We start from the raw sequence: 8,403 nt of genomic DNA on the forward strand, positions 1-8,403 counted from the left end.
CTCCATTTCTCTCTGTCTTGGCCAAATATGTGACTTGCCTGTAGCAATTGTCAAGGATATTTAGTGTACTGACTTCATTCCTGGCTTCATATTGCTTTTCTTACAGTCATTTTTTACTATTATTTTTCCTTGATTCCAATTTTCTTATTTACAATATCATAGAAATAAAGCAGGGTACAAACCATCAAACTCGTAAATACACATTCAGCAGGAATCTAGCTGGGATCCTTCTCAGGGATAAGATGCAGAGAGAACTAGCATCTGTTCAGTCAGTTGAGGATTCCACCCCTTTTATGTTTACTGGTCATACAGACCAGTGTGTGTCCAGAGATCCCATGCTTAAATGATCAGGAAGGGCAAAGCATTGAATAGCAACACTAATAAGATGGGAATTTTTCAAAGTATGGATTAACCTTGCTCATAATAAGAGAAATTCAAATTAAAGCTATACCAGGAGAGATTTTGTTTTAACTTATCAGACTGGTAAAAATCCAAAAGTTTGAAAACACACTCTTTTGATGAGGCCACGGAGGAACAGGCACTCTCCTACATTGCTGGTGGGAAGGTAAATTGTTACAATCAATGCAGAGAGCAATCTGGCAATACCTATCAAAATTACAAGTGCATTTGACCTGGCAGTTCTACTTCTAGGAATTTATTCCTTGGATATGCTCATGTATGCAAATGAGATCCATAAAAAGCTCTTTATTGTTTATAATAACAAAATATTAGAAACCACCTAAGTGCCTATTGATTGGGAGCTGTATTCTACAAATACTCTTCCCTGAGTAAATTGTCTTGAGAGTTCTTCTTTCATCTTAGCCTTTCTGGACATTTACTCTCTTAAACTTTAATCTCTTTAAAGCATATCCCCAAGGAGATGTCCTTTGGTCAATACTTTGCTACCTTATCCGTATTATCATCAAATATTAATTGACTTCTTCCTTAGTAACAGACTCAAGTTTTCAGCCAGGCACATTATCAACTGGCTAAAAAGGCTTGCACCCTTCCTTGCAGCTGGGTGTGGCCATGTAAATAAATTCTGGGCAATGAAATGTAAGTAGAAGGGTAATGTGGAACTTTCAGACGTCTCCTTAAAATGGAAAGAAATGCTTTTTCTCCTCATTTTCTCTTCTGCTACCTGGAATGTGGAAGTGATGCCTGGAGCTCCAGCAGCCATATTGGAAAACAGGGCCATTTCTTTTCTCTTTCTTTCTTTTTTCTTCAAATGTGAAAGGATTTATGGGGGAAATACTTGTGAGAGAAACTGGGGAGGAAGACAGAAAAGGCTGGACAAGCCATCAGACTGTGTTCAAGTTTGAACTCCAGTGACAGATAGAGGGAAGGAAGGTTGGCTGGAATCACCCTAGATACAGTGCCATCTTCAGAAAGTTCAGTAAAGGTGTCAAGGAGCCCTGGAACCCAAATCAGCCTTCAGAAGAAGTATGGTCTTCCCTTAGTTTCTCTGATGTTCTCAATCATTGGCTGGAAGAAGCTTGTGGGAAGCATGGTCTCAGGGCAAACATGACAATAGGTTTCAGGCTGGAACAGCTTGGTCCATCGGTCAGTTTTGCTTCCTCCAGCTGAGAGTCTGGGATGTGCATTATCATGACTGCCATAGTGATAATAACCACCCATGCGGTAGGAGGCCCATCACACGGTGCAGCTGCAAATTCCTCAGTAGATGGTGGTGGAACTCTGTAAAGGTTTTCTTTTAATGTGTTCAGTTTTCTCAGTGAAGTAGGAAGCAGGGGCATCTGCCTTGGCAACGTCTCCTCTGCCTTCCTCCTCTGCTGCATCTCTGGCCAGGGCATTTCTTAGAGACGGTGGAGTAGAGAGCTGAAGAAATCCTGGACAGTGATGACTTTTGGAACCTCCGTAACCGTAACATGAACAGGCTAAATAAGGACCTACTTTACATGACAATATAGAACCTTCTATGTTTAAACAACTATTTTCAGATCTCTGTTATTTGCAACTGAATAAAATTTTGATACAAAGCATTTAGGGAATATAAAGATATGAAAGTCTATTCCTTCCTTCCAAGAGATTACAGTTATTGATTTTATTAGCCTATATTAAAGGCTGGTTATATGAAATAACTTTAACCAAAATCACAGAGAAATATACACAGTCCATCATATTTAAGAGAGAAGAAAATATACCCTTCAACCCACAAAAAATAGAAAAGTGTGTTGCTCTCCATAGGATGTACCTTCTACAAGAAGGGAGAGTAGTGATTCTGAAAAGAGCTCAGACACAGGACAAGGTGGCTCTATAATCAAGCTAAAACACTGTACTCTGCACCTCTCTAGTGCAAGGCACAGTGTACCCAGGGTGATAGGACTGTTCTCAGGACTCCAGAGGCACCACTGTAGACTGGGGAAAAAGGGGAAAGAAGGAGGTATGAAGGGATTTGAGAAAATAGAGATGCTGGGATATCTCTCTCCCTTGCTCTACTTTTGGTTAAGCTTTGAGGAAAGAAGCATCCAGAAGAAAATGCCCACTGAGCTGCGTTCTCTTTGAGGGGTGCTATGCCCTTAATGCGTTCATTCTTGGGACTTTGTGATTACTGTGTGTTATTGGGAAAATTGGAAATATTTTTATGTTTTTAAAGGTATGTAGGTGAACATTTATTTAGAATGAGAAAAGAAAACTCAATTTAAAATACTGAGAAGCAACAGATAGCAAACACATCACATAATTCAGAAAAAGAATATAAATGTTTTTAACTGCCTGACCTCTATAATAATCATTTCTAACATTTTTTGTTGCATTCTCTCTGATTATTTTTCCATGTAATAACAATTTTAAAACAACATTTTGTATGGAGATGTGAGTTATTAGGCTATCATCTCTCAATTCCAACCCCCTCCCTTCTAGACGTGGTTCTGTGATGCTGGGCTGAGACTCTACAAGCCACACGTGTGCTTTGCCAGCTAGGTCTGCTAGACTCTGCCAACAGGGGGCACTGCAGGGAGACTGGAAGGTGGGAGAGCAAGTAGGAACTTGTAGCTGCCCCTCCACTGGACTTTTAAGTCATAGGACCCAATAAATTACCTTTCTTGTTTAAACCATTTGGCATTTTTTTCTTTTTCTATTTTTACTTGTAACCAAAAGCATAGTAAATGATATAAGTATTATTAATTTAAAGAGAAGCTGATAGGTTTTCCCACTTAAATGTTATGGAGGAAAAAGCCCTCTAAATTCTCTGTTAAGACAAGTAAGTACAGCACAAGTGAATAACATTGTGCATTTAAAGAGCACGATTTGGGACTTTCTCAGATAAAAAGCAGTACTTGGGGCCGAGCCCGTGGCGCCCTGGGGAGAGTGCGGCGCTGGGAGCGCAGCAGCGCTCCCGCCATGGGTTCGGATCCTATATAGGGATGACCGGTGCGCTCACAGCGCTCACTGGCTGAGCGCGGTGCGGCCGGTCTCAAAAAGGACAAAAAAAAAAAAAAACTTGTTTTATGCCTTCTTAGTCAATACATTTTTAATTTTTCCAATTAGGATTTTAATGATGAAAACCTTTGGCTCCTTCCTCTCAGCCATTTAGTTTGGATTGTTTTGTGTCGCAAATCATGTCACTGAAATCTGATTGGAATGAACTGCTTTGGCAGTGGCTTCTTAGATGAGAACTCTCTGACCATCATGCATTTTTCTGTTCAGCCAGGAGCTACCCACTTATCAGCAAAGGACCACGCAGAAGGTGGTGATAGGAGAGACAGACGTTGCTCCTCTAGTACGCTACTCAAAGTGTTTCTCACATGTTAGAAAGGGCCAGAGGGGAGATTAGTCCTGTAGTTTGCCTCAATATTAAGAAGATAAACCACGGTAATTTAATTTTCCTAATCAAACACTCTGCCAGTTCACCTTTTTCAGACATATTCATTCTTTCCTTTTCTTGCTGGTTATTTATCTCTTGCTTATATCATATTCTGTATGGGTTGGCAGTAGGTAGTCTATGCCCTATGCAGTCATGGAAGAGACCCGGGTTTCTCCTATTGAGTGGCTTCACCATTCCCTGGGGCATTGGATTCCTATATGGAAGGCTTTCCATCTCATCAGCAGATGAAAGAGAGAGAGAGAGTATGGAGGATTTCCAGAGAGATTTTAAGGGCCCAGCCTGAAAATGACAATGTATCACTTCTACCATAGTCAGAATTAGTCACAAACTCACATTTACCAGCAAGGGAACCTGGAAAATGTGGTATGTCTGTGTGCCCAGGAGGAAAAGGAAATGGAATTTGGGGAGCACATAGCATTGTCTCTGCTACAGACACACTGTTAAGCTCAGATTGCAACATTAATATAATTATTTCCTTAACAACTGTTAAATTGCATGTTGCAGGCCAAGAATTGTTAAACACTTTTCTCTTTTGCACAAGAATTTGACCTTTGGTTAACTTTCTAGTTCTGTCTCCCTGGAAACCTGATAAAGGAAGAATGTCAAACTATGTAGCCAGGTAAGATTGCTTGTGACAAAAATGACCCCAGCTTGGTAAACTGCATTAGACTGGGAGAGCTATAAATAGTTGATAGAAAGCCAGAGCTTTGGGCTTCTCTGAGTACGATGATTCTTGAATAATAATTGAGCATTCCGTCAGAGGAAAGCTGGAAGCTCTGCCTGTGGAAGTGTTACAGAGAAATTAGTTCTTATAGGATAAGAGGGTTTTAAGCTCAGGAATTCCCCCACCCTCCCGATGTCAGTCTAGTTCTCTCACTTCTGAGCTGTCACCCTGGGACCAAACCAACTAGCTCCTCAATGGCTGCATGGATTGCTTTATGCTTTAGGACAGTTACAGGGACTACTCCAGAAAAGACAAATGCTTGATGTTCCCCTGATGGCGAGCTGTGTTCCTGTCCCAGGCAGACTGGTGTCTAGTGGGGGCTATGACCACAGAGTCGACTTATCCGTTAGGTACAGAATGCACAGTGCCTTGGGCCTGCATTGCGATTAGGGGCCCATGAAAATCTATTAATTTTTTGATTTAAATCAGAAAAAAAAAAGAACTTTAGGTCAAAATAATGTTTTGATATGTAACATTAATTAAAGATTATTAACTAATAATCTTTACACCACTGCAATAGAACCATATACTTTAAAATACCTTTTTATTTTTATAGAGGAAGAGGCCCACAAAGGCAGCAAAAGTGCCCAAGGCCCAGGAATGTCATAACGTGGCCCTATATGACGGTCTCATGAGGCTGGGCTGAAGGTTTGATAGACCCTAAAGAGACTCTCTGATGGCTGTTACACATGAAATAGATGAAGTTTCAAAAAATTTATCTTATATCAGAAAATCTCTTTTTTCCCCTTCTTTAAATGGCTAGCATCTCTTCCAGAACAAACTGAGTTTTAAAAAATACTATATTTAAGCAAAATATGAAAAAGAAAGTACTTGGGTCTATGTCTCTGATTACTCTTTTGTGGTGGAGATAATGTGCAGTTGGGTTCTAGAAGATTCTTTTATTGATCTGAACTCTAACTCTGGAGGAAAGGTATTGGGTATAGCAGCAGTTTCTGACATTATACATAAGTCAGAGACAATTTTGAGATATTAATCTAACTCCAACATCTTCTTGAATTTGCTACCCCTTAAAGATGGCCTACAACATTAGATTCCAAGAAAACCTGAACTGTTGCCACAGCCACATCCCATCAGTTGGGGCTGCTGACCTTGTCTTGGCTGGCTAGTGCTGGGGTAGCCAGGGACTCTCTCAGTCCAGCTGCTGAAGGTGCTTGCCTCTTCCTCCCTTGTCTGCAAGACTGACTTAAAATAAACAACTTCTCAGGAAAACTAGGTTTGTAGAGAAGGTATTCATTCTGTTTCAATCCAAGGCTGCACAGAACATCTGTTCAAAACTGCTCAGGGCTGTATTTGACTATTCCATGGCTTGTTTATTTTTATTTTTTGCTATACTATGACTGACTTTTTCTCCTTTCATCTTCTTAAAGGAAATGGTTTGTTTGCTGATTAAAAAATGGTTCATTTGTCTATCTATCCATCCACCCATGCATCCCCCATTCATCCTTCAATCCAGAAGCAGATTATTTTTTAAACATTTGAGTGTAGTTCCTTCAACTTCATTGTGAGGAAACGCAAGCCCAAAGATATTAACAGATATGCTTGAGTTCATACAGCCAGTTAGAAGTAGTCTGCAGGACAGAGCCAAGTTTCCTAGCCCTTCCTAGATCCTATCCCATGCTGATTCTTTCAACAAGGACACTAGCAGGTCTGAGGTTAGGTAGACAGAATCAGGAGAAGGAATAGAGCTTAGCACTTGGAAAAGAACAGCTGGTGGCCAGGGCTGGGGATTCTTGACAGAAGAGACTGGGGCAAAGACTGTTCAGAGAGCCATATTTCACTGGGCACAAGATGAATCAAGCTCCTTGGGCACTGCTGGTTCTAAATGCTCTTGTTCAGCATGCCAGAGGCACAGAAGACAGCACACATCTGTGGAAAGCTTTCTTCAGCACAGTACCGCACTTTGAGACTTATGCCAAAGCAAGTCATGCAAGAGCCATATGCTATTTTGTCTGAAAGGCCTCATAAGCTCCTCGCCCTGAGACATCTGCCTAATAGTCTCCTGATGCTGCAGCTAAGGAACAGCAGCACATCAAACACTGCTGCCTTTAGGATGGAGATTAAGCCTCCTGTTAAACTGGAACATTTGCAGTGAGAAACAGAAGGGTAAGAAGACTGCCCACCCAGGCACAACTTGGGGCTTAGGCTTCCAGTCCGCAGAGTCAACCAACAAACATAAACTTTTCCGTCAAACAGGTATTGGCAATAAGCCTCTCACCATATACAGCAGCTAACAGGACACTCAGCTTTAGAAGAACACCCATTCTGTGTAGCCCACATCCTAACAAAGCAAAGGATGAAATGCTGCAAAAGAGAACAAAGAGAAGGTCTCTTTTTGTTCTTTACTCTTACTATGGCTGTTATAGCAAATACTTACATAGTACTGGCTATGTGTCAGACACTGTTCTATAAGTTTTATAGGTATTAACTCACCAAATCATTAAAGCATCTTTATGAGGGAGCTGCTATTATTAACTCCTTCTTACAGAGAAGGAACCAGGCACAGAGAGGGAAAATAACTTGCTGAAGGTCACACAGTTAGTAGGGGGCACAGCTGGGCTATGAACCTAGATGCTCTGATTCTAAAATCTGTTCTTTTAACCTCCGGACTAACCTCCCTCTAAGAATTAAGAACATAAGAAGTGCCATTTTGGATAAGATCCGCAGTCCATGATCCATCTATCCACCCACCCACAAGGTGGCACGTGCACCAAGTAGACTCTGCAGATACCATGGTGAGCAAACACAGATGCTGCCTCCAGCTTTGCAGTGTGTTCTTTGAGTCAAGAGCTTCCCCGCCAGCCTCTTGATCCCCATTGCCTCCGCTTTCCTGACTGTGGCAGAGGTCCTGGTTCCCCTGGAGAGTCAGCTCTGTGGTGATGCTCTGAGACTCATTTCTGGAGGTCCAGTCTAGATCCCATTTCTCTGGCTCTTCCAGAGATTTTATATGGACCTAATTCGTTGTATTAAATTACATTCTAAAATGACTAGAGTGGTGTCTGCTTTCTGCATCTGATCCAAGACTGACACATTTTCCTAAAGAGGTAATGGATAAAGATTGAATAAGAGATGCTTCTAGTGCTAGCAGGGGAAACACAAGTGGCTCTGAGAGTCAGCACATGTGTATCAGAGCAGGAGAGAGGGGCACTGGGGTGAAGTATGGGGCCAGAAGGACCCCGAAACCCAGGCAGAGAGCCCAGATACGCAGCCCAGATCAGACTTGGAACAGGAACCCAGGACCAGAACAGGTCTAGCACTTTCCCAGGTGTCCTGGGAGCCCAGGACATCTCAACGAGATTCTGTAAAGATAGCATGGAGCTAGACAGAAAGCATGGATTTCTCTGGTAGCCATGGGGCTGAGGACAAAGCTGGGAGATGAATTCACAGAAAATTGCCCAGCCAAGGCTCATCTTCAAAACCAGACACAGCTGGACTCTTGTACTTATGCATACTCTGTGTCCCAATAAATCCTCTGATCTGCAGTAAAGATATATGTAACGTGTTTAAGACGCATAGAACAAATCCTTACTAAGCTCCCACTATGTGCAAGATAACTCTCTAGGCACTGAATTTTATGGCAGTGAACAAAACAGGTCAAAATCTGTCTTCACAGGGCTGACCTCTGTAATTTAAAAACTGTTTTAATTTGAAAAATATTGAAAAAACCTAACAGGTAAAAAATGACCAATAATCTCATCAAAAGACTTTACTGTATATATGTAAATATGAGGAAAAATTGGAAAATTGGAATTAAAAGAAGACATGAATCTTGCCATGAATTTTTTCCCTTTTTGTCTTTTTTCGTGTCCGGCAA

The 8,403-nt window shown here is 41.4% G+C and overlaps 1 protein-coding gene across 1 annotated transcript in view; it reads right to left on the bottom strand.

The window, feature by feature from the left end:
* Positions 1-8,403, bottom strand: part of LOC103610366 (sec1 family domain-containing protein 2-like) — a gene marked incomplete at its 5' end in the record, with an annotated part of 38,810 nt that overhangs the window by 26,980 nt on the left and 3,427 nt on the right. The window lies entirely within an intron of this gene.

This window comes from Galeopterus variegatus, unplaced genomic scaffold (genome assembly GCF_000696425.1).
Source record: "Galeopterus variegatus unplaced genomic scaffold, G_variegatus-3.0.2 Scaffold11020, whole genome shotgun sequence".
NCBI classification, from domain to species: Eukaryota; Metazoa; Chordata; class Mammalia; order Dermoptera; family Cynocephalidae; genus Galeopterus; species Galeopterus variegatus.